This window comes from Mixophyes fleayi, chromosome 1, assembly GCF_038048845.1.
Source record: "Mixophyes fleayi isolate aMixFle1 chromosome 1, aMixFle1.hap1, whole genome shotgun sequence".
Lineage (NCBI taxonomy): Eukaryota > Metazoa > Chordata > Amphibia > Anura > Limnodynastidae > Mixophyes > Mixophyes fleayi.
In genome coordinates, this window is record NC_134402.1 from 313,037,581 (window position 1) to 313,045,711 (window position 8,131).

Sequence of the window (8,131 nt, forward strand, 5' to 3'; positions counted from 1 at the left end):
GGAGTGGGTCACCACAATATCTTAAAAACCCAGAACTTTTATGAATCGCACCAATAAATGTACCTGGACTGCGTAGAGGAGTGGGTCACCACAATATATATTAAAAACCCTGAACTTTTATGAATCGCACCAATAAATGTACCTGGACTGCGTAGAGGAGTGGGTCACCACAATATATTAAAAACCCTGAACTTTTATGAATCGCACCAATAAATGTACCTGGACTGCGTAGAGGAGTGGGTCACCACAATATATTAAAAACCCTGAACTTTTATGAATCGCACCAATAAATGTACCTGGACTGCGTAGAGGAGTGGGTCACCACAATATCTTAAAAACCCTGAACTTTTATGAATCGCACCAATAAATGTACCTGGACTGCGTAGAGGAGTGGGCACTGGGCACCACAATAAAATATATAAAAAACCTTCAACAGGTCTGCATTACACTACACATACGGCTGCTCCTCCATCCTCTCCATCATATACATGTTGGAGTTTTAGCGTGTGACAACCTCTTGTTTTTGATAATGTCAGTGCATTTTGAATATTTTTCAATTTGCCCCACACCACTGAATGTACTTTATCTATGATACGCATCTATCTATCTTGACTGCGTAGTGTGGTGGCCCCGGTACACAATTTGGTACCGAGGCCACAATATAATTAAAAAACCCTCCACGTGTCAGAATTCCACCAAACAAGTATCTGGACTGCATAGTGGGGTGGCCCCGGTACCCAATTTGATACCGGGGCCACAATACCTCCTCCAAACATGGTACAGACAATTCGTCATTGAGATCCCAGACAGACAGGGTCGAAGTGTTATTGTTTGACTTTGTAAACCCAAAAAACTGTCCCTGTTGCACATAGTCGTGCAATGAAGACTGACTTTTTCATTTAAAGGCACGATCTTTCAAGTGTAGTGTTTGTAAGTCTAAGTCATATTATACTTTTGGTAAAATTGGTTTATTTTGTTCCTCTTTATGGTAATTAGTAATAGAATTAAAGTATGAAATAGAATTAAAGTATGAAATAGAATTAAAGTATTAAATAGAATTAAAGTATGAAATAGAATTAAAGTATGAAATAGAGTGGTATATAGAGTTGTAGTGTGGTATACTATAGATAGAGTGGTCCACACAATATAATAATAATAAAACCCTCAACTGGTCTGAATTCCACCAAACAAGTATCTGGACTGCATAGTGGGGTGGCCCCGGTACCCAATTTGATACCGGGGCCACAATACCTCCTCCAAACATGGTACAGACAATTCGTCATTGAGATCCCAGACAGACAGGGTCGAAGTGTTATTGTTTGACTTTGTAAACCCAAAAAACTGTCCCTGTTGCACATAGTCGTGCAATGGACAGTTACTTTTTTATTGAAAGACTCAAGCTTTCAAGTGTAGTGTTTATAAAATATAAACAACAATACAGTAGTTTTAGAGCACGTCAATACCTCTTGTTTTAAATTATGACACGGCATTTTACTTTTGGTTTAATTTCTTGTATTTTTTTAAATTTGGTTTTACTTTTTGAACATGGCAAACGACTGTTGATTGGTCATATAATGCAAAAAAAAAAGGTCCAAGATGGAATTGTCCTTGGGCCCTCACACCCACCCTTATGTTGTTGAAATAGGACATGCACACTTTAACAAACCAATCATTTCAGCGACAGGGCCTACCAAACAACTTTGGCTGAAATGATTGGTTTGTTTGGGCCCCCACACCAAAAAAAGCTATTCATCTCTCCCTGTACAGACTAAACAGGCTCTACTGAGGCAAGATGTCGTCCTCATCCTCAACCTCTGATTCCTCTCCCCCTACAGTGTGTACTTCCTCCTCATCACACATTATCAATTCGTCCCCGCTGGACTCCACAACCACAGGTCCCTCTGTACTGTCTGGAGGGCAGTGCTGTACTTCATTGAGGAATTGATTATTCATTTTTATAAACATCATTTTTTCAACGTTCTGAGGAAGCAACCTCCTTCGCCGCTCACTGACCAGGTTCCCCGCTGCACTAAAAACTCTTTCCGAGTACACACTGGAGGGGGGACAACTCAGGTAAAATAGAGCCAGTTTGTACAGGGGCTTCCAAACTGCCTTTTTTTCCTGCCAGTAACAATATGGACTGTCTGACATGTCTTCTTGGATGGTGTCAGCAAAGTAATCATCCACAATTTTTTCTATTGTGACAGCATCCAATGCAGCGACAGTAGACATGTCTGCAATGGTTGGCAGGTCCTTCAGTCCGGACCAGATGTTATCAGCATCCCCGCCAGCGCCTCTTTTGGGAAAACTGAGCTTTTTCCTCACAGCCATAGATGTGGAAGAAAATGAGGGTGGAGCTGTTGGCATGTCACGGTCCTCTTCAGAGGACAATCTCCTGACCAGCAGGTCTTTGCACCGCTGTAGACTTGTGTCCGCCGGAAACAGAGACACAACATACGCTTTAAACCGAGGATCGAGCATGGTGGCCAGAATGTATTCCTCTGACTTTAAAAGAGTGACCACCCTCGGATCCTGGCAAAGCGTACGAAGGGCTACATCCACAAGAGCTACATGCTTGGTGTAATCGCAATGGCTTACCAGCTCCTCCCTCACTTTCTCCAGCTGCTTCTGCAACAGCCTGATCAGGGGAATGACCTGACTCAAGCTGGCAGTGTCGGAACTGACTTCTCGTGTGGCAAGTTCAAATGGCTGCAGAACCTTGCACAACACGGAAATCAGTCTCCACTGCGCTTGACTCAGGCGCATCCCCACTCCTTTGCCTATGTCGTAGGTGGCTGTGTAGGCCTGAATGGCCTTTTGCTGCTCCTCCATCCTCTGCAGCATATAGAGGGTGGAGTTCCAGCGCGTCACAACCTCTTGTTTGAGGTGATGGCAGGGCAGGTTCATGCTTTTTTGATGTGCCTCTAGTCTGCGGTAGGCACTGGCTGAATGCCGAAAGTGTCCAGCAATTTTGCGCGCCACCGCAAGCATCTCCTGCACACCCCTGTCACTCTTCAGGTAATGCTGCACCACCAAATTAATGGTGTGGGCAAAACATGGGACGTGCTGGAAATTGCCCATATTTAATGCCCGCACAATGTTACTGGCATTGTCTGACACCACAAATCCCCATGAGAGTCTAAGTGGGGTAAGCCACTGGGAGATAATTTCCCTCATTTTCTCTAATATGTTGTCAGCATTGTGCCTCTTATTAAAGCCTGTAATGCACAATGTTGCCTGCCTTTGCACGAGCCGCCATTTTGTAGTTGCTGCTACTGATGCAGCTGTTGCTGTTGCTGCGGAAGGGGATGCATCTACCCAGTGGGCTGTCACAGTCATATAGTCCTTCGTTTGCCCAGAACCACTTGTCCACATGTCCGTGGTTAAGTGGACAGTGGGTACAACCGCATTTTTTAGAGCACTGAGGACACTTGATCGTACTTCTCTGTACATTTTTGGTATCGCCTGCCTAGTGAAGTGGAATCTCGACGGGATTTGGTACCGGGGACACAATACCTCCATCAACCCTCTAAATCCCACTCCACTGATGGCGGACACCGGGCGCACGTCTAACACCAACATTGCCGTTACAGCCGCAGTTATACGCTTTGCAATAGGGTGACTACTATCGTATTTTGTGGTCATGGCAAACGACTGTTGGACGGTCAATTGTTTTGTGAAAGACTTAGCGGTCTTACGACTTCCCCTCTGGGAAGATGACCGACTAACAGCAGCAACAGCAGCAGTGGCAGTAGTAGGCGTACCGCTGCAGGATTCCTCGGATGAATCCCGTATTGAGGAGGACTCAGTCTGGCTGCTGACTTGGGCTGCAGGACTGAATCTGATGGAGATTGTGGAGGAAGTTGACGAGGAGGGTGTTGCTGGTGTGTATCCAACTGGACCACGGGATTTAGGTGTCCCTGTACATCAATAGCCTCCTCCCGAGCCACCTCTTCCCGTACAGTGATGGGAAGGTCAGGCTTGACAACCACCAACACCCTTGGACTCGCCTTGTGGATTTGTGATAATTTCTCTTTAGAAGGCAGAGTTGTTTGCTGTTTTGTTGCTGACAGCATAACTCTCTTCAATTTTTTGTAGGGGGGGGGAGGAGGAGGAGGGCTAAGATCCGTGGGTGAAGCTGAACCACTAGTCATGAACACGGGCCAGGGCCTAAGCCGTTCCTTGCCACTCCGTGTCGTAAATGGCATATTGGCAACTTTACGTTTCTCCTCAGATGATTTTAAGTTTCTCTTTTTGCTACTTTTTCTTAACTTGGGCTTTTTGGATTTTACATGCCCGGTACTACGAGATTGGGTATCGGGCTTGGAAGACGACGTTGATGGCATTTCATCGTCTATGTCATAACTAGTGGCAGCAGCTTCAGCATTAGGAGGAAGTGGGTCTTGATCTTTCCCTACTTTATCCTCCAAATTTTTGGTCTTCATTATATGTAGCACAAGATACTGCAGAATGTGTGAACTTGGTAATATTGCAGTACCAATGGACTTATACTGCTGTATTGGTTTTGCAAATTTGGTTATAATAATTATTATATATATTTTTTTTTTTTAATTTATTTTTTTTTTTTACTTTTTTTTTATTTTTTAAAAACTTGGGAATAATGGGGAAATAACTATGCCCTTAGAAGCACAGAGCACAGGACACAGCACCACTGGACTGAACAGGACACGGCACAGGACCCAGCAGCACTACGGAACTCAGCAGGACAGAACACAGGACACAGCACCACTGGACTGATACTGCAGAATGTGTAAACTTTGTAATATTGCAGTACCACTGGACTTTTACTGCTGAATGTGTGAACTTGGTAATATTGCAGTACCAATGGGCTTATACTGCAGGATTGGTTGTGCAAATTTTGTGGTAATTAAAAAAAATTAAATTAGTTTTTGGTATTTTTTTAAATAACTTTTTTTTATTTTTTTAAACACAGGGGAATATTGGGGAAATAACTATGCCCTTAGAAGCACAGAGCACAGGACACAGCACCACTGGACTGAACAGGACACAGCACTGGACCCAGCAGCACCACTGACCTCAGAAGGACAGAGCACAGCACACAGCACCACTGGACTGATACTGCAGAACACAGCACAGCACAGCACAGCACAGCACAGAACTAAACAGCACAGCACAGAACTAAACAGCACAGCACGAGATCTACCAGGACAGAGGACCACCTAACACACCCTCCCTCTACCCTGATCAATGCCCGAGTGAAGATGGCGGCGACTAGCGGGGAATTTATAGGATCCGAGTATCGCGAGATCCGACAATGGGATTATGAGTCAGAGCCTCAGTTTCATATTTGAATTTGGCGCCAATACCCGGATCTGTCTCGGATCCGACTCGGATCGGCAATGTTCGGGTGGGCTCGGATTTCAGATATCCGAGCCCGCTCATCTCTATTTTAAACCTTCAATTCTGTCATTTACTCTAAAGTCTCCTACTCTGGGGTGGTACTATGAAATGTCTAATCTATCCAGACTAATGATGAGGGCATTAGAAACTTAAAAATCCTAACTAATCACTTTCCTAACCAATCCTAGCACGTTCCCAACACAAATTAAAGTTAAATGCAGTTAATTGTTCTGTTGTACTGGGATCATTCTCAACCAGTGGTTGGAGTTTTGAAATTTAAATTTAGATATGGAGTTATAGAAGATGCAGGTGCATGGAATTTGATACTTTTACAATCAAAGCAGTAGGAGAGCTGGCGCTATGGCATACCATGCTGTATCAGCCCACTTCAACAACTATTCTCATCTATCTTTACTTTATCTAGAGATGTTTAGCAGAAAAGGATATACATTTTGAAATGTATGCACATTATAGATTCTTCTGTCTGACTAAAGACATATATTTCTACATTGTATTTAATTGCTTGCATAAAGCAAACCTTTATATTGCCCAAAAATGTTGCCTGGATAAACGTGATGAATGTATAATATAATATCCTAAAAAATAGGTGGTCTTGTACTAAAGAGATCCAATAATGGATAGCATTCCAGAGCCTTTAAAATACTGAAAAATGTCTTGGTGTGTATTTACCTCCTAGTACCTCATTAGAAGACAATCCCCTGTTTTGTTTTGTTTTTAAGCACTGTTGTGGTATCCACCATATGTGTTATATTTATATTGATTTTTTTTTTTAGTATTTGGACATCTATGTTAACATTTGTTTATGACAGGAGGGAGCTCTGTGTAGTCTAAAAACAGCTCTGCAGAACAACAGAATATTGGGTGACTGAGTTTCTAAATATCCTGTGAGAAGGAAATGATCTGTGGGAGCCACAGACTGCTGCTCGTGTGATTCTTTACAGTTACATCTTATGAACTTTCAGTAAGGGAGAGACTGAGCCTCATGATAATCATCATGCTTCTGTTAACTTGTTCTCTTCTATTCCTCTGTACAGGTAAGACATAGACAAACTTGAGATCATAAACTTAAAATAGTGTCACCATCACATGTAACTCTGTCATGTACTTTCTGGTTTTCAGGAGTCATTTCCAATGTATTAATGATTCAACAGAGATCAGAAAGTGTAAAACACGGAGGAGATGTCCGTTTATCATGTGAAGCCTCTGGGTATGTTTTTGCTGATTATTGGCTTTCCTGGTTGAAACATATTCCAGGAAAAGAACTTGTTTACATTGGATATATTACACCTGGTGGGGTCACTAGAAACACTGATTCTTTTAGAGTAAGATTTAAACAAACAAGGGTTAATGCAAATAACATGGGTTACCTGGAAATAAAAGATGTTCAGTATGTGTTAGGAACCCCTCCAGCCGGCACAACACAACCCGGAGTCTACTCTGCCAGTCAGGTGTTCACTGGAGCCCCTGATGGTGGGGACAGACTGGGCTGCAGAATGACAGAGGGTCGTGAAGTGTGTACCGGCTGGGGAGAACCCAGGCAAGAAGAGTCAGGTCCACGCAGAGGTCAAAGGCCGGCAGCAGGTAACAGTAATGATGAACAAGCTGAGGTCAGAGGTCACAGGCAAAGTAGCAGAACGGGTAAACAAGCCAAGGATCAGGGTCACAGGAAACACAAGCGAAGTCCAATACGAAGCCAAGGGTCATACACGGGAAGACAAACGTAGATACAGGATACAGGAACTGGAACAAGCAGGTCAGCAGACTGGAGCACAGAAGCTATAACCGGCAATGAGGCAGCAGACCTCATTGCCTTAAATACCCAGCTGAACCAATCACAGGTTGAACACACTCCTGCAGGTTAATAGAGCAGTCACTAATAGAGCCAATCAGGGCTTGCCCCTGGCCTGCACAGTTGCAGGCTAATGCCTGTAATTGCCTCCTATGATCTGCCCCTATTAATTAGCCCACAGGCTGTAGAATCGCTGCGCCCGGCTTCCTCCTATTGCCGGGACGCAGCTCTGAAGCGTCTGTTGGTTGCCCCGGCAACGGCCGGGTTATGGCCGGAAATGACGTCCCGGTCGCCATGGCGACGGCCGGGACGCGGGTGAGTGAGTCGCGGCGGCTGGGCACTGCCGTGGCTCGTAACAGTACCCCCCCCTTGAGGAGGGGTCGAGGGACCCCGACATCCTGGTTTCCTAGGGAATTTTTTGAAGAACTCCTTCAGTTTCTTTGGGGCATGGAGTTGTCTCCGCGGAACCCAAGATCGCTCTTCTAATCCGCGATTCCTCCATTGTATAAGGAAATGCACCTGTCCTTGAACATTTTTAGAATCAAGGACCTTTTGAATCACGAATTTTTGTGGCCCACTGGAATCTCTCCCAGGCACACTTGAAGACTGGGCTTGACCAGGATAAAGCACTGGCTTCAATAGAGAACAATGAAAGGTGTTTGGAATTCTTAACGAGCCTGGAATTTTTAACCTAAATGCGACGGAGTTCACCTGCTTGATGATAAGAAACGGCCCGATGAACTTAGGGCCCAATTTCTTGCAAGGTTGTCTGAGCCTGATATTTTTTGTAGACAGCCAGACCTTCTGGCCAACCTTAAGGGAGCAGGGGGTACGGTGTCGGTCCGAAAATTTTTTTGCAACAAGTGAGGCTTGTTTTAAAGATGAATGTACTTTCTTCCAGACAACTCTGAGATCCCTGGCAGTGGAACGGATCTCCTG